A 19,996-nucleotide genomic window follows, 5' to 3' on the forward strand; every position below is an offset into this window, starting at 1 on the left:
TGGTGTTGGAAGGAGGAGACATTCTTTAGTATCCTCTGGCAATTTGATTTCCTTGGATTACATCCTTTCTGTCATATTTTACTGTGCTACCAGAGTCCAGCCTTGGATGTGACTGCTTTGTTCATATAGGAGGCTCTTCAGCCTTCCAGGAAAACAAAGTGTGTGTGGGTAGGGCAGTACTACTTAACATCACTCAGCAGATATATTCACATCTCAGTTATGCCTTGAGCAAGGACTACCCTACACTAGCCCATGCATATGACTTACTAGGGAGAAGTAGAGGAGAAAAACGAGTGAAGGTTTAGAACAACTGAATTTTAGACATTTTGTGGGTAACTTTGAACCTTAAATAAATCTTTTTATTTATGTGGCCTTAGTTTCTTCATCTGTAAAAAATCAAAGGCCTAGAGTAGATTATCTCTAAGTGCCCTTCCAAATCTAAGACAGCATCATTTTAGGTGTAAGCTCATGGACAGCAGAAAATTAATACTATTTTTCTCACTGTCCTCATCCCTTGGTAGCACAGTGTTTTGTGTATCTCAGGGCCTTGCATGATAGAGTGATTAAAGTTCTGAACAGTGAGTCCAGGGACTTCAATTCAAGTTCCAGCGCTGTTCCCAATGACTTCTGTAGCTACAGACAAATTATTCTAATTGGTTTACCTGTAAGAGAATGCTCTTGAAAGTGCTTTGCAACTGGAGGGGAAAATAGTTAGGCTACTGGCTATATTATTTATATGGTGATATGAGAAGGTATCTCTTGAATTTTTTTGTTTGTTTTTGTTTAGCTTCTTACCTTGTCAAAGGATATCTCCAGAGGAGATTTGCTCAAGTATCAAATCTCCACTATTTATCATCCGTGTGAAATCTTCTTTCACTAAGTGGGAAAAGGGCAATTTTAAATTCTGTATGTGAATTATGTTTACTTAGCAAGGCTTTACCCTTTTTTTTTTTTTTTCCTGGTTGTTTTCTCTGTGTCTCTCTATGATGCACTTAGGGGGCTTGCATTAAGCTTATGATGCCTGGCATGATTGATTGTGTTTCCAGTGGTTGAACACTTTGCTGGGAGCCGTGCTTATGTCTTGGAAAATCACACTAATCGAATTTGAAGACACTGATGTGCATTCTCAAGTAAGAGCCTGACTCTTGGGGGTTTCATCTAGGTCAGGCCTTATAAATTAAGTGATGATTTTTTTTCCTTAAGTCAGTAAATAAAATTCATCAGTAGCCTCACATTGCCTTCACACTTCTGCAGCTTAGCCAACCTATGAGTCAAGCAGCATTTTTATCCACTTTAAAGCTAATGTTTTGTGGTAGTTGGCAATCCATTTATTAAAGGCAGAAGACGGGAACACAGAGTAATTTGAGAACAATTTCTGAGATCACTGAAAAACCAGAGAAAAATAATCTTTAAATGTATATCTTAGAAGTTGTTGGAGAACATATGTTTACTATAATTTCTTTTGTGCAGAAAATAATGTCAAATTTTCTAAAAGCCTCAGGTCAAAAGCAGTTTTAAAATGGCAAAATGATGTGGTCTTTTAAATTTTATTTATTTATTCATCCATATATTTGAAAATATTTATCAAACATCTACTCTGTGCCAGGCACAGGAACTACATGGTATAGTAGGAAACTCATAGGCCCTGAAGCTGGCAAACCTGTATCTGAATTCTGTGTGCCACTTACTAGGTAAGTGATAACACATAAAGAAAATAACCTTTAAAACCTCAGAGTTTTTGTTTGTTTGGGTTGAGTTTTGTTTTGTTATGTTTTTGTTTTTTTGTTTTTCTCTTCTTTGGAGAAACCAAAGCACATACTGAGAATCAGTCCATAGGAAGGGTAACAATAGTAGGGGAAGAGGTTGACGTCTTCATGTATGCCTCCTTCATGGTACTATTGGGACAATTTTTTTTTTTATTGGGACAAATTTTAAGAACTATGACAATTAAACATATGGTACTTGGATTACTATAGGTGCTTGATATGTTAGTCACTTTTCACCAGTGAGAAATAAAGCTGAAAAATGAGGATTGTTCTCAGACCACAGAAGATCTTGAATGCTGTGGGACTGTTATATTATTAAATGCTGTACACTAGTACAGGGCCTTACTAACTACCTGTGGATACTTAATAATTTCTTTGTAATGAATGACAATGAATAAACAGGCAATAGAAAGTTATTGAAGATAAAAAACATCTGTTGAGGATGCCTTAGACAGAGATCTTGCATTAAATAGGATGTTGGTCTAGGTGATCTTTACGGGGAAAAAAAGATATTTGCAGAGCCAGAGAATAGGGACAAATGTCACTTGATTGTCAAGTATGGTTTATTGGGGAAGAAGCCATAGGCAAAGAGTCAGCAGGATTCCTAAACTCTCATCCCATAGAGAGGAGTGCTTGGCTGGAGTATATAGCTAGATACCCAGTGGATCATGCTGCAGGAGAGGAACACTATTCCTGATTTACACTTCTATAGAGAAGCCCAGGGAGGGGGCAGAGAGCACCTGATCCACTTGTAACAAAGGGAGGTTTCTAGTCAGGAAAAGTTGAGCTTTGACCTTTCAGAACTCATACAATAATTCTCTAAGTTAGTGTGCATACTATCACCAGTTTTAATGAGAGACCCCACAGAAACAGAGTGCTTCTGAAAGGCACCTAAGAGATAGCGCTTCCGCTGAAGCCACAGGGATTGTCCAGTAAATAGAAAATTGCCTCTCTTCCATGTCATCATTTGTGCTTTGAAACTATTAATGTCCTTGATGCTGCTGGACCCAGGATTCTTGGCTTCAGAAGAAGCCTTAGGTTTGGTTTTTCTTAGTTGTTTTATTCATAATTGTGTGAAAAGCATTAATTACTGTAAAGAACTCCTGTTTATGGGGGAATTTCTTGATGTAATCTGTTTAGATTCAGTTTAGAAAGGCCTTCTCAGGAAGTCACAAAGTAAGGGTGGACACAGGGATGTTGAGAAGGCATGCAGGAAGGATGCTAATGTTGGTGATCCCTATTCTGAAAAATTATTTCTATGTTAAGATAGAACAGACTGATGGATTTGCCTAGGGATGGGGTACCTGACAATGTTAGGAGTATATAGTAGTGACTTGGAGGACAGAGGGTTAGGATTATACATAAACTTCCTAGGTTTGCCTTAGGTTTACCTTTCTTGAATTAGGCTATTTTCTCATTAGTTGCTGCACTGAATTGGGGGGAAGAAAATATAAAACATGGATCAGATGCTAATGTGTTCCCCCTGCAGGTTGGATTTGTCCTGAGTTCTGGGAGTGGCGACATTGTCAGTGAAAGCCCAAGGAAATCTGATATTTCTACATTTCCACATAATAGATTCAGTATAATCTTGGACATAATTTGTTTCTCTTGGCTAACTAAAGCTAAGCAAAACCCAAATTTCTACTGTCAGACACTTTTTCTCTTAATTATAAGTACTTGTATGGAAAGTTAATTTGTGTGGGTTTAATTTATTTACATATATTTACATTTGGCTCATTAAAATGTTCCTTCTAAGAGTTGTTTGCAACTGTTTGAGCATTTTAAGTCCTTTTGGAAAATGAAAACATTCTTTTTGCCAAATAAGAATAAATTTAGAAACCCCAAAGTTTGGGTTGTAGTTTGACTAGCTTCTAAATATGGGAAAATATTTTATGCTGTCCACCAGTACATAGCCAACAAATAAAAACAGAGCACTCAATTGAGATGTCAATCTCTTCTTCTCTTTTATCCACATGTGTACCCCCACCACACCTTAGTGAAATCATTAAACTCAAGATAAATGTGTCACCACAACACAAAAACTTGCAAGAAAACTGCAAGATGGACATAAATTTCAGTTTCATAATTGTGAAAATCTAGTTACTTGTCAAACCTTTGTTAAATACCCATGTTGTACAGGTCATGGTATTTGGTCTAAGGCACCCAAAATTTGTATGAAACATGATCCTTGCTCTCAAAAAACTTACTATCAACTAAAACTTTAAAGAGTTACTTATGACTCTGATATAAATCTATAATTGCTAAACCTTCCTGTGTTATTTTTTTTTAACCTATTGTGATCTAATAGCAGTTGTCATGTATTGAACCCTTACTTACCCTTTGGCTGTGTGCCTAGTGTGTTATATGCATCAAAATCATGTGGCCACCATTTATCTATTTCACAGATAGAAGAGATTTTGAGAACTTGATTAGCTTTTCAAGGCCTGTCTGAATTGAAGCTGCAACTATTATCACTGCCCTCTGTCAAGTAATTGAAGAAATTAATATATCCTTAGGAGTGAGGCCTAGGTGATAGAGGATTGTAGAGGATAATTTTTCATATCTTATATAGAAAATAGTGGTCTTAAAAAAAAAAAAGAAAATAGTGGTCTTTCATTAAAAAACAAACAAACAAACGAACCAGGATGAGTAGCTCCCGTAAGTCATACAAAAAACAATTCATTAGTTAATAGAATTAAAACAGTGAGTTCATGAAACCCAGTATTTAAAGGATAAAGTTTAACTGCTTTGTTTGCAATATCTTAATAAAAATATCCCATCTCATGCCACTGAATAATTTCAGACTACATCCACAGAGGTTTTAGCTGATTTAGTTAAATTAATCTTTTTTAAAATTCTGACCATTAGATAGTGAGTGGCTAGTTCAGAAATCCAAATGTTCAAAATAACTTTGCTTTTAAGCTCTCATATAACTAAGCCACCTCATTGGCTGACTGAAGGGTGAACCTTATGATCTGGAAAAAAAAATCAATTCTGTTAAATTCATTATCTACCTTTTGCCAGACACAGGATTGGGCAGAGAAGCTGATTGTTTTGACTCGCATTGTTGGCTTTTGGATCACGGATGATTTAGGTTTTAGAAGTTAGATTTCCAAAAACAGAATTTGAAATAGGCCCTAGGGAATGAGAAGAAGCTGTCATTTTCCACTAGAATGAAAGAAATAGTATTAGGCGACATTGTTCTTTAAGAGACTCAAATAATTTTGGCTGCCCCAAAGTGTTTTAGTCTTTGTAGTTTAATCTCTTTCCTTCCTAGTAATGATATTTATTGAAATAAGTGCATCATCCTATGTCCAAGGAATATCTGTAGTCGGCAGTTATGTTGATCTTTCTTTGATTTCGCTGGAGTTTCCCATTATGTTTTAAACTTTGGTGCATACTATTGTAGAAGAAAAACAGATTACATGTCAGTATAAGCCTGTGACTATTCCAAAAGGAATTACCCTAACATTGTTGAGTTACTCAAAAGAAAGTTTCTTTAATAATAAAGCCAACAGATACCTCTGGTTAACATGCACCGGTGGTATGGAGTCATTCTATTACTTAATCATTTTATTTTATTTTTTAAAGGGAGGAATGATCAAAATTTCAAATCAAACTTTACAGATTCCAGTAAAAATTAAAAAAATAGAATCTCTTAAGAAATTAAGACCTGGGTAGCCTGGGTGACTCAGTGGTTTAGCGCCACCTTCGGCCCAGGTTGTGATCCTGGAGACCCAGGACTGAGTCCCACATCGGGCTTCCTGCGTGGAGCCTGCTTCTCCCTCTGCCTGTGTCTCTCCCTCTCTCTCTCTCTCTCACTGTGTCTCTCATGAATAAATAAATGAAATCTTAAAAAAAAGAAATTAAGACCTTTCATTAACCTTGACTTAACAAATCATACTCTCTACCAGCAGTAATAAAAATACATATGTCATTTAACCATAAATGTAACAAAACAAAATATTTACTACAACAAATAATGATATGGAAATGCTCTTTTATCGATCAGAATCTCAGTACTTTAAACAACAAAATAACAAATAAGAAAGTGCTCATATTACTTTTCCATTATGAGTAAGTGGGATATTATGTCATTGTAATCATTCAGGGATCCAGACAAATGAAGTAATTGCTTTCTTAAAATTGCTGATCCCCATGCTAGAATGAAAAAAGAGAGCTCTAGCAGATACTGCAGTAGGGGGCTAAATTCTTGAGAGTAAGAGTAAATTCTAGAGAAATGGCATGCATTACTTCTACTTGCAATTCATTTGTGAAAACTCATCATCCCTCTCTCCCTATCCTTACATTTTACTAATGTGTAATGAATCATAGAAAACATCCCTCTCTCCCTATCCTTACATGTTACTAATGTGTAAGGAATCACACAAATAATCTGGAAGTAGAGAGAAGGTTGTGGATATAGAATTGATAACACAAACAACCTTCTTGCCAACAAATATTTGATTTACTTTCCTCCTCGCACATGAAATCTACTTCCTTTCCAAGAAAGACAACTCAAAAAGCACCACTTGCTCCTTTGAGCTCAAAGTCTTAGGATCACTAGGTAATGCATGGAAGTCTCTAAAGTGAGTTTGAATGTGGCTTCTGTAAATCCAGGGTCCTGTGAACTAGAAAGAAAAGTTTTATATCATCAAAAAAACTCATACACAGTTGAGGAACTACAATAAATACTTCCATTCATAAAAAGAAAGATTAGGAGGGCCACAGTGATTTTACAGCTCTGCTGAATGTATAAAATCCCACTGATCAAAAATTTTAAGATCTTCTGTCCTGGAATGAGGAAAGTTGCATAAATAGATCTTCATTCTGCTCCCTGGAGTTCTCAAGTTCAGAATTTTTTGTAACTCTTGATTCTATGGTCTTAGGATTCTTTTTATCCCCCTGGGTTATGCTCTTTGGCCATATTTGAAGAAGCAATAGATAATATGCTCTTTTTGGTGACTTAACAGTTCCTCAGCCTATTTCCTACCTGTGGAACTTAAAGTGCCTTTGAGTGATTTTTGATTTTAAGTGATACTAGCCACATTTTTATCATCTTTTCCAGAAGGCATTTGTGGAACTGCTATGATTTCTTTTTAATACATCCTAAATTCATTTAACCTGTTAATTCATTCAGACTTTTAAAAAATGTCTTCGATGACCAGGCTCTTGGTTTGATCCTTGCCACAGGCTGAGATTTGATTTGTCTTGTCATCTAACATGCTTTATAAGTTTTCATTTACTTTTACAGCAAGTTTTACAGTTCCTTTTTTTTTAAAAAAATTATTTATTCATGAGAGACAGAGAGAGGCAGGGACACAGGCAGAGGGAGAAGCAGGCTCCCTGCAAGGAGCTTGATGTGGGACTTAATCCCAGATCCCAGGATCACGCTCTGAGCCGAAGGCAGACGCTCAACTGCTGAGGCACCAAGGCGTCCCTACAGTTACTTTTCTCAATGTTACAAACCTCTAATTTTGGGCCTGTCCTAATCTTTTTTATTTCTGCTCGCAAACTGGTCATTTTTTTCTTATTATTTTTGTAACACTTTTCAAACGCTGCCAATGGTAGCCACCACTTACTTTTAATGTTCAGTTTTTTTCCTAAAGCTACAAGTTCATTGTGTACATTATTTGCATTTCAAGTCACTATAAAGTGATGTTTTTACCAAATGCTATAATTTTGGATAATGTAAACTACACCATCTTTCTACCCTTTGATATGACTCTTTCCTAGTCATAACCAATGCCATTTTAGATTTTATTAGAGCAGTGCTGTACTTCTAGGGGAATTTTTTTTTCTTTTACAATGCAGAAGACTGAGGTATTGTGCTCTAAGAATCAACCTCCAAATCTTAGTGCTTTAAGCAACAAAGAGTTCTCTCTCTCATACTACATGTTCATCATAAGTCAACTGGGCAACTTTTCCCATTTATTGAAGCAAGTCATCATTTCAAACACTGTTGATATCTGTGCAAACTGAAGGAACAACCAAAAAAAACCAAACCAAACCAAAACCAAAACAAAAACAAAAAAACAAACCCTGCTCTTGAGGGCCACCAGTAGTTATTTGTGAGCCCAGGAAGGGCTTCTACTCACTGATCAAAATAAAAAAACATCTGATCACAGAGAACATTTTACCACATGCTCAAAGATTAGAGAAAAGAAATCTTTGTAGAACATTCTAATGACATTCACTCTCTCTTTTCTCATATCTTATATCCGGTTCCTCAGCAAATACTACTGAGTTTAAATTTTAAAAATATCCAGAATTTGAGTATTTTTCATCTCCTCTGTCACTACCATCCTGGACCTATATTATTTCAATAGCTTACTGTTCTTCTCTTTGAAGTTTTGTTATACAATTTCCCTGGCTAATGAAAATGGCTTCAATTTAATTGGATAAACTTTGAGTGTTTCTTAGATGCAAGGCATTACTTTAGCTACTGGCAGGAAGATTATTGTTAGATAAAGGAGAGAAGAAGGCAAGGTATTAAAGATGAAGAAAAAAGGCCCTAACCTCTAAGATTTTATAATAATAGGTAGAAAGTGTATGGCTTGGAAGAAAAAACATAAAATCTAGACGAACACTTGGGGGTTACTTATTAGGTATGTAGTGCAAAGTTGTGAGTGAAATTCAAAGTTTAAGGACATATCTTTCAGTATTTTCTGCACCTTTCTTATTAAATAGGTGAAGAACTCAAGGTTCAAAGCATAAAGTTGTCATAAAGTAGATGGGTTCTGCTATGAGGTGTGCTGGAATGATGGTAACAGGTCAGTGGTGAAAGGAAGAAAGCAAGATCAAGGAATAATCTGGATTGGAAGAAATGATCCACCTCTTAGTTTTGGTGTATGAAATACCAGCAGGGAGACAGAGAATTGGGATAGGCTTGCTTCAGACTAGAGACAATATATAAGGAAGTCAAATGTGGTAGAGAAGGCCTGCCATCACAAGGTGCAGTTATCTATGAATCCTTACAGGCAGTTGATGCTATTATTCTGTCATAGTTGTTCAGTCCATAGGAGTACCAACATAAAGAACTAGGAGTACAGGCATGTATTTTGGTCTGTCTTGTGGAGTAAAGACAGGGCAGGTGGGAGCGAGGCAGGGATTTAACGCTGTGGCTAAACTCAGTAGAATTCCACAGTTATCAATGACTTTGAGCCTAGCACTCTTGATAATACTGGAAACCAAGTTTAAGATGGAAAGGCCTCAGACCTTTTTGTTTCTGCCAGTCCTTTAAGTAACAGCTACCTGGGGCATAATTGGCTTAAAGGCCACATAAAGGCTAAGTCTGTAAGTTAAAGCAGGAAACTGAAGTTTGGAAAGGCAGTGACTGACCCTGCGATCTGTCCCAGATTATATGAAGAGTTGGTGGGGTCAGAGCTTGATTTTCTGACTATACTTCATCTTGGCATTTTCTTTTATAGCATACTTTTAAAAGACATTTAAATGAGAGAGATGACCAAAGCAGAGGAGAAGGCAAAGTAGGAATGGTTAATTTGCTTAACTCTTTCATGGCATTTTCAGATATCCTAAATACGAGGTAACTGAGTCCCCATGGGTTTCAGTATTTTGCTCCAGGCAGGTCACATCACACAGATGATGATTTGCTCAGGCACGGCTGGAGCCTGCCTCTCTTGCCTGCCAAGACAGCACATCCACCTACTGTGCTGCCTCTCCCAATTTTAATTAAATGTACATATGTTCTTGTTTTGCTTTTGTCCTTTTTCTGTCTGAACTCATCATTCCCATATTTGGGCCCTATTTATTATTCCAAAATGTCCTTCGAGTGGGATAGGTTTAAAACACTCCATTATGGGCTTTGGATTCAAATACATATGTTTGATTTTGAACTCACTTGGGCCAAGTATTTAGCATCTTGGATGCATTTTTCTCAAACAGAGATCATAATACTGTTAGGTACTGATGAGTAACACAGAGAGGAGGGGGCACTAATGTTTAGGGGGCAGTGGCATCGGGGCAAGAGTTCAGTTTTCTTTTTCTGCATCTTGCTTTATTCCTGTATAAGAAGGAGTGGGTACGTTTTCTCATTTTTGATTGGGAAAATAAAACTTAATCTGCAAAATCATGTCCTGCCTTTTCCTGGGTTTGATTCGGCCTGCTCTTTGCATGAGGATTTTCATCTGTTTGCTAGGTCAAAATAAACTCCACAGTCTGTGCTCCTGCAGTGAAGAAATAGGGGTGATAGTGTAAAGGAGGAAACTTCAGATCAGTTACTGTAACCTGGTGAGTAACATGGATCCAACAGGAAGGATTAGAAAGACTGCATTGTCTTTGGGCCCAAACTGGAGTATATGACACCCTTTCACCAATAATCTTGTATTTTAATGTCTATTTGACTGCTGTATCTCAAAGTTTTAGAATTTAAAGGACAAAGGGCTGTCAAACCTCAACAATACCAATCCAAGGATTTGCTCTGAAATACAAAGTTTATGCAAAGTATCTAAATTATATAATACGAGCTTTCCCCATCATTGTTTACATATAACTCCATCATAAATGTTAGTGCTCTTTGACGTTTGTTAGAAATTGCAAGAACAAAGCACAAAGAGTGTATTAAAACCTTGATTAGTGTACACCTGCTACACCAATTCCTATTTAAATATTATCTCTGAAACATTTGCTTTTTCTTCTGTCAGATAAGTAGGGTTGGTCATGACTGCCTCAGAGTTAGTGTAAGTGGACTAGTAAGCAAAAACTAGTTGGTGGGCAGGAGCAATACTGATTTAGGTATCTGATAAGAAGACCTATGATTCTTTTTTTTTTTATTTTTTTTTTTATTTTTTTTTTATTTATTTTATGATAGTCACAGAGAGAGAGAAAGAGAGAGAGAGGCAGAGACACAGGCAGAGGGAGAAGCAGGCTCCATGCACCGGGAGCCCGACGTGGGATTCGATCCCGGGTCTCCAGGATCGCGCCCTGGGCCAAAGGCAGGCCCTAAACCACTGCGCCACCCAGGGATCCCAAGACCTATGATTCTTAAATCTGAAATTGTACTAATTTAGAACTTGGGTTACAAATTAAAGAAACCAACACAATCTAGCTTTACAAAAGTGGAATTTTTTAGAAGATTCCTGGAATATCTCAAGGAATTCAAGGAAAAGTTAGAGAACCAGACCTCGGGAAGGGAGGAGCCCTGGGAACAACAGCAGAAGGAATAGGTGAATGTCGATTCTAAACTCTGCCACCATGTACCTACTCTTCCGTCCAAGTCATCTTACCAGTGCACATTCTCATTTGTCATAACTTAAAAAAAATTTTTTTTAATTGGAGTCCAATTTGCCAACGTATAGCATAACACCCAGTGCTTATCCCACCAAGTGCCCCCCTCAGTGCCCATCACCCAATCACCCAAACCCCCCGCCCACCTCCCCTTCTAATTCCCCCTGTTCATTTCCCAGAGTTAGGAGTCTTTCATGTTTTGTCACCCTCACTGATATTTTCACTCATTTTCTCTCCTTTCCCTTTATTCCCTTTCACTAACTTTTATATTCCCCAAATGAATGAGACCATCTAATGTTTGTCCTTTTCTGATTGACTTATTTCACTCAGCATAATACCCTCCAGGTCCATCCAGGTCGAAGCAAAAGGTAGGTATTGGTCGTTTCTAATGGCTGAGTAATATTCCATTGTATACATAAACCACATCTTCTTTATCCACTCATCTTTCTATGGACACCGGGGCTCCTTCCACAGTTTGGCTATTGTGGACATTGCTGCTATAAACATCGGGGTGCAGGTGTCCTGGCGTTTCACTGCATCTGTATCTTTGCAGTAAATCCCCAAGAGTGCAATTGCTGGGTCATAGGGCAGATCTATTTTTAACTCTTTGAGGAATCTCCACACAGTTTTCCAGAATCTCTGCACCAGTTCACATTCCCACCAACAGTGCAAGAGGCTTCCCTGTTCTCCACATCCTCTCCAACATTTGTTGTTTCCTGTCTTGTTAGTTTCCACCATTCTCACTGGTGTGAGGTGGTATCTCATTGTGGTTTTGATTTGTATTTCCCTGATGGCCAGTGATGCGGAGCATTTTCTCATGTGCTTGTTGGCCATGTCTATGTCTTCCTCTGTGAGATTTCTGTTCATGTCTTTGTCCATTTCATGATTGGATTGTTTGTTTCTTTGCTGTTGAGTTTAATAAGTTCTTTATAGATCTTGGATACTAGCCCTTTATCTGATAGGTCATTTGCAAATATCTTCTCCCATTCTGTAGGTTGTCTTTTAGTTTTGTTGACTGTTTCTTTTGCTGTGCAGAAACTTTTTATCTTGATTAAGTCCCAATAATTCATTTTTGCTTTTGTTTCTCTTGCCTTCATGGATGTATCTTACAAGAAGTTGCTGTGGCCAAGTTCAAAAAGGGTGTTGCCTGTGTTCTCTAGGATTTTGATGGAATCTTGTCTCACATTTAGATCTTTCATCTATTTTGAGTTTATCTTTGTGTATGATGTAAGAGAATGGTCTAGTTTCATTTTTCTGCATGTGGATGTCCAATTTTCCCAGCACCATTTATTGAAGAATCTGTCTTTTTTCCAGTGGATAGTCTTTCCTGCTTTGTCAAATATTAGTTGACCATAAATATTCCATGCTCATGGATTGGAAGAATTAATATTGTTAAAATGTCAATGTTACCCAAGGCAATTTACACATTTAATGCAATCCCTATCAAAATACCACAGACTTTCTTCAGAGAGTTGGAACAAATCATCTTAAGATTTGTGTGGAATCAGAAAAGACCCCGAATAGCCAGGAGAATTTTAAAAAAGAAAACCAAGCTGGGGGCATCACAATGCCAGATTTCAGGTTGTACTACAAAGCTGTGGTCATCAAGACAGTGTGGTACTGGCACAAAAACAGACACATAGATCAGTGGAACAGAATAGAGAATCCAGAAGTGGACTCATTTGTCATAACTTGAACATCGTGTGTCTGGCACGAGTCAGTAGAGATGCTCTCACTAGCAGCTTGACTCTGTGGTTTACACGTTAAGCAGATATCTCAAAAGCTGATTCTCATAAATCTTCAAAAAGACAGAGATGACATGAAAACAACCTGATAAGATCATTATGGAGAAAATTATTAGTGCATTCTTTATGTTGCTCAGTTTGGCTTGTACGAAGATGCCAGTGGCAAATTCCTCTTAATGCTTGTAATGAAAAAAAAAAACATATTTCTTTTCATTAAGTGGATTGCTTTTCTGGTAGACAGTGAGAACTATGTATCATATCTTGTACCTTTCTTTGCCTTTGTTTCTACAAAGCTCAGAAAGAAATCTTATTCCTTCCTCTTTTGTAGCTCTCCTGAATCAGAATTTTTGACGTTTCCCTACCATTATTGTTTTCTGATGTTTGTTTTGTTTTTTGATGCTATATAATTTTGCTGTTATTATCATCCTTGTTTAAAGTATTTCAAATGTGTTTTGGATTGGATGTCATTTAAACAAGTAGAAATCATTCAAAAAGTTTTGAAAAATTAATACACTGCAGATTTATGGGCATACTAAATTAACCAGCTATATTTACTTAACTTGATCTCTTTGTAACCTATATAAAGTCAACTAAATTTGAACACCAATCCCACCTGAGTAGCAAATTGGTAATAGAGAGCTCATGTACTTAGAGGCCCAAATATCATTGTATTTCCTCTGTTCTCTAGTCTTCCCTGCAGTCATATATATATATATATACTTTGATATACTTTGGTTCTGTTAATGGAGCTAGCTATTGAATCTTAAATGTTACTCTCCTTTTAGTTCTTGGGATTGAAATATAGCATGTTGGTCAACAGAATGAACTATATACTCAGTCTGATATAAATTCAACTCCTGGTTTTGATATTTGGTAGCTATTATTAGGTTATTTACCCAAGTTACAGTTTGCATCCCTATAAATATGAGATGTTGATGCTCACCCAGTCAAATTATCATAAGGATTCAAATAAAACATTTTGTATAAATATTTAGCCTGACATTAATCAGGAGCTAAGTTAATGGTAGCCATCCTAGTGTTTTATATACTTCTTTAGAATTCCTTGCTGTATGTTCCCATGGCACCCTGTACTTTTCATTTAATTTAAAAAATATCATATGTGTTTATAATAATTATCACATATATTTATCTTTTCAAATAAGTGTAAGAGGGAAGGAATCATGAAGGCTGAGTAGTTCTCTCTAATATCACCAGTGCATAGTATGATGCTTACAGCACAGTATGGACTCAACAAATATTTATTGATTTGAATTACATTTCTCTGTCACTTTCTTCATCCTGTGCCTGGTGCATCTGTGGTCTCATCTTATAAGGGCAGTCCTTACAGCTTTTCCTCCCTTAAAGCTACTGCTTTTTCTACTCTCTTTGTGTGATATAATTGCATTCCTTTGTTCTGAAATCCTTGGTTATTGTTATAAATCTTAGAATAAGGAGGCCCACCGGAAATTCTGTCATTTGAGTGAGAAAGGACTAACTTTCTGCAGTGCCACTAGGAAGGGAGTCATCCCAAAGAAACAAACAAAACAACAAATAGAAATATTTATCTTGAGTGCCAATTTTCTGTCACTTTAACATTTTCTCCTACCTGCAGGCCAAGAGGAAGAACATTCACAACTATAGGCTGAGTCAGGGTGGCGGTCTCAGCATTTTCACTTATAACCCTTTGCTGCCCACTGTATGAGTTACAGGGGCACATTATCAACTTAACTGCCTTTTAATGGTAATGACAATGTCCTGCAAATTGAGAAAAAAAGAGTTTGGCTGTCAATTCCAGAGAGTTCATAGGCCCAATAGCTGCCGTTATTAGTTCCAGGATGATTGCCAGTAATATAGCACCATTTGGGCTCCATTATGTGTGATCTTTAGAGCTCTAAGAATCATTGAAATCCCAAAACCATTTATGTTTAACTTAGACCAAGACAACCATGATGACAAGCACAACTGGGGTTCAGTTACCAAATATCTAAATTGGGAACTAATTACCTTTCTAGCAAAAACTCTTCTAGAAAATAAGTCCAAAAAGGTTTCTAAAGGTTAATAAATAGTGGAAATATAAATGCTCCTCCTTTTTTTTTTTAATGCTATGGCTAATATTTTTAGCCATTTGTACATAAGCAAGGTGCTGAAGGAGCTTCAGCATGCTGTCTAATTAGAGGTCTTAACATTAAGCCTCAGAAACCCATAGTCACTCTTACATGCAGAATGTAGAAATCTTGGTTTGTTCTATGGATGTCATCAAGCTTAGTTCATATAAAGCATCAGTGTGAACTCCAGTAATGTTCATGATGCCAACTAGCATCTTTTGATTATTTGATACTTTTTCCTTTAGTTTAAACTAAAAGACATTTTCCCATACATGTATGAGATGAACTATTCAAAAGGGAAAACATCTAAAAACCAAAAATTCAGATTTTCTATAGTAGCTTCTAGGATTTCTTGATCTGTACAACTAGTAGTGTAGTATAATGGAAAAGATAGGGTTTTGAAATTAGATACTTCTACTTAGCCATTTTTTAGATGTAAGGCCTTGCAAGTTAGCATATGAGAACTTAATAAGATAATTTATGCAATGATTCTTACAGCTTGGAAATTCAGAACAAGAAGGAAAGACAGAGAAGAAAGAATGGTGTGTGGCTTTTGCTGGGGCTAAGTTTTGCAGAGACACTAGAAGTTTTGATGCATAGGAGCAGTAGTAATATAAAAAAAAAATCAGAGACAAAAAAGAAATTTCAAAGAAGCATGCCTGTGGCCTTCAAGTCCCTTCATTATACTAGTAAAATGGAAGTAAAGATTTTAAATTGTTTGGAATTTTTAAAAAATTTCTAAAACGTGATCCTTTGACTAAGGCATTGCCTTCAGGCTGGATGGTTGAGATTGGTATAAACTCTTATATAACCTTAAATGCTCTCTGTACCTTCCAAATGTTGATTGGCTCACAGAATTCCAAAGCAGAGAAAACTCCGTGGTATAGATATTGGTTTGATTTTATGTGATCTTAGGTTCAAGTTCTTATCTTACTCTTTCACTTTCTCATATAAAACCCTAAAAAAAGTTATCTTATTTCCCTGGTATATATATTTTTAGAGACAGAGAGGATGGAGAGGGGTAAAGGGAGAGAGAGACAGAGAATCTTAAGCAGGCTCCATGCCCCGTGAGGGGCCCTGTGAGGGACTCGATCTCACAACCCTAGAATCATGACCTGAGCCAAAATCAAGAGTCAGGTACTTAACTGACTGAGCCATTCAAGTGTCCCTAATCTCCCTGATTTGTATTGTCTATTATATAAGTTAGGGAAATACTTCACTCATTGCTATAGTGATTGAATAAATTTATACAAAGAAACATGCATGGAAACTATATTATTTGATAATATTCACATTGTGAAATTTAATTAGTAAAGAAGACAAGAGGAACAGACTAAGAGCAACAACCCTTTCAAGTCATTGCCATTGTGTGTGTGTGAAAGCTGTTATTCCAGAGAAGAATTTGACAGGAACTCCATCTCTTCTTCCTTGAGTTTTCATTTTATTATATATATATAATATATTTATATTTATTATACATATTTACGTTGATATATAATTAAGTATATATATATACATGTATGTATATATTTCTATTCTCAGTGCCTTTCCTCCTTAGGGTCATAAGATACAAAGAATGTACTTGAAATAAAACTAAGAACACAACTACATTTTGACCAATTTGTTCACATCAAGAACAATATTTTCTTTCTTAATTTATCCCAAAGGGCTTTTCTTCATCTATTTTATATGTGTCTATAATTATGTGATACACTCTATAAAGTAAGATGCACAAAGATAGAATCAGGGCTATTTTCTTAATTAGTTCTGTTATAACAGCACAGCCTGTTATTAATAGCATTGAGAACAAAAAGGCAGTTATTGAAAATGACCAGTAATTTTAAGATAGTTTTCCATATTAATATAAAATAAAATATAATTGAAGGTTGCTAAAGATAGATGTTTTTCCAACAGAAAAAAATACAGTTGTAAAAGTTTGTCAATATCACAATGTGACTTTGAACTAAGAATTATAGAGCCAGCTCTATTATCTGTCACTGGGCCTGTCTTCAGGTAGATTTCTTGTATTTCCTGAGACTCAATATCCTCATCTAACAACTGAATTGTATCATAATTTACTCTAGATATCACAATTAAGAGGAAGCCCATAATTACCATGTTTGGGGATAGTAGAGAGAGCAAAAAGCAGAGGAGAATCACAGTTGTTGACCTGAAACAAAGAAATAGGTCATCAACAGGTAAACAACAATCAGTTAATTGTAGAAAGCGACCCATAGATGAATGTACTATTTCCTCTAACTATTAAAGTACCATGATTCTGAAAAAAGGGAACAAAACAATAAATATAAATTAATTTCTTTTCCTGATCTGGAAGTTCATTTGATGACAACATACAATAGATATGAATGAAATATATCAGTAAGAGCTAAATGGTTGCCAACAAAATAAAAATCATGAGGTCAAAGAGTAATTAAGTTACACTTATTCTTTGACTCTAAAGGAAAAGCTTCATTAGAGATAGCTACCTACATATATTTATCTGTATTTTTTTTAATTCTTTTTCACTAATAATTGGTGAAACTCTATCCAAATATTCTGGTCTATTTGGGTCCTCTTTTTGTGTTGTCTTGGGAATGTATCCTTAATCCTTTTTTAGAAAATATGTCCCTACTTTATATTAAAATTATTTTTTCTTTATATGAAAACCTTCTATCTATCTATCTATCTATCTATTCATTCATTCATTCATTCATTCATTCATTCATTATGTGAGTGTTTTCTTCATCAGGGTAGAGGTCATTCATTCGTACGGACTCCTGTGCTGGCCCTTATGTGCAGACAGGTATGCATACTCCTACGTACACACACTCTTTATATAAAGATTTAAATACAAGTATTATGATATAGTCAGATCTAGATTTCAGTTGTCTGTTTTCAAATCTTAGCTTTAACCAGTGCTGTCCTGAAAGCTGGCTTACCTTGCATTGGCTTGAAAGAAGAGCTTGTGGGCATCTCTTCCTAACACAGTGCTCAGAGACCATGTTTGATGGTAGGTTGAAATCAGCCTTGGTGGGAGTACTTATAGCACAGAAATTGGCAAATGCAACAAAGCAGGGATTTCCCCCCTTCTAGGAAGCCAGTTGTTACATGTTCACTGTACCCTACTGGCCTTAACATGTTTACATGATATAATCTTAGGCAAATAACTGTTCTATGACAGGTTTTTTTTTTTCCATGTTGAAAGAAAAATTTAATTCTTTCTTAGCTGTTTTCTTTATTAAGAGAATGTGTAAAAAATATGCAATGGTATCTTGACAAAAGTGCTCAATATATGTTTTCTTTTATTAATTATAAAGAATTTTAATATTCATATTTAGTTATTTAAACTTAACATTTTAAATACAAATGTTTAATTACTATATGCATTTTGTTTCTTTTGCCTGTCTCTGATTTTCTGCTTTCTGGACCTGGACAATGCTGGAGCTTAAAGATATTCATGTTTTTCAATATATAACCAAAGTGCAATGGTCAAAATCGGGAAAATACCATTTATTTGTTACTATAATCAAATATATTCCAATTTTACTTGTTGTCCCAATAAAGTTTTTTATAACAAAATAAAACAGAAAACACATATTGTGTTTAGTTGTCCTGATATTAAGTGTCTTCAGATGTGGAACACTTTCTCAGAATTTCCTTAATTTTTGTGATCTTGTTAATTTTGAGGATTATAGGTTGATTGTATTGTAGAATATGTCACAATTTGGATTTATGATGTATCCTCATGAATGAGATTCAGACTATGTATATTTGGCAAGAATATTATAGAAATAACGCTATATTCTTCTCATCCCATCTTGTGGGACACATTTTTTATTTGTCCCATTATATGTGGTGTTCATTTGATTACTAGATTTAGGTGGGATCCGAAAGACTTTTCCATTGTAAATATACTCACTTGCCCTTTGTAATTATTAGGTATTTTGGGAAGAATTATTTTGAAGCTATGTAAAATTCTGGTCCTCATAAAATTTCAATATATTCATTTATGTTTTGTATCACTATGGGTTTATGAAATACTATTTCATTCAATGGCTTATAATTTATAATTATTATTTTTATTGTTGATGACATTGTCCCAGATTTGTTTAGTAGGAGCCTCTTCAACCTGGGCTCTGTATCCTTTGACTTATTCTCATCATTCTTTAAATACTTCCTTACTTTCTGTCGTGAAAATGGTATTTCAGAGTCATCTTATATTTGCCTGTCCCCATCCTGAGATCAGCTATTTTTCTAGGGATCCATGGTTCCTTATTTTGCAGAATGGCTTTTAGAAACTAAGATATGGAATGTAAGAATGCTTCTTTTTGGAGGGATATTGCTGTTTAGTCCTCTCAATAGATAGAACTAGAGAATATTACACTTACAGATTTTATATATCTAGCTATGAATATATTTATCTATGTATACTTTTTATATCTCTATCTCTGTATATTTTAACCCATGTGGTAACTAATATCTGCAATTTAAATCCAGCACCGCAGGGTTTATTCTAGTTTCTCTCCTTTGACAGTAAGAAAATTGGTTCCTATTATTCTCAATATAATTACTTGATGCATTCTTCATTTTGGCTACATATTCAAGTATTTATCCAAACTGCCATTCTCACTGCTTTGTCTACTTCACTGTGCATCTATCTCAATGCCCGCCTTACCCTGCTTAGGCTTTGATACCCTGTACCAGATCCCTATGGCACCTCTCCACTTGAATATACACTCTCTTCACCTCATTTGGGACTTGAACACCAGGCCATTTTCACCACTGTAGATAATCTCATCCTGCATAGTCTCTGACACCCCACCCTAGGATGCCCTCCTGCATAGAAGCTCTAGTTCATTCCTCTTGGTTCTGGGCCATTTTCTTGCCACATGCCATAGCCATCCCTCCTGAGTTCCAGTATACCATGCCAGGCTGCTGTTACTTCCCTCCTACCACATAGATACCTGTCTTGCTCAGTTCCCCCAAATGGCTTTTGGACTAAATTGTTCAGGAAAGAGGGGAAGGGAGAGAAAGAATGAAAGGGAAGGGAGAAAAGAAAGGGAACAGATACACTAATTCTTAAGAGAATTTGTAAAAGAATTGATAATGTGAAGAATGGTGATAGTCCTTGATT

The sequence above is a fragment of the Canis lupus genome, chromosome 11, assembly GCF_003254725.2.
Source record: "Canis lupus dingo isolate Sandy chromosome 11, ASM325472v2, whole genome shotgun sequence".
In the NCBI taxonomy this organism is placed as follows: Eukaryota; Metazoa; Chordata; class Mammalia; order Carnivora; family Canidae; genus Canis; species Canis lupus.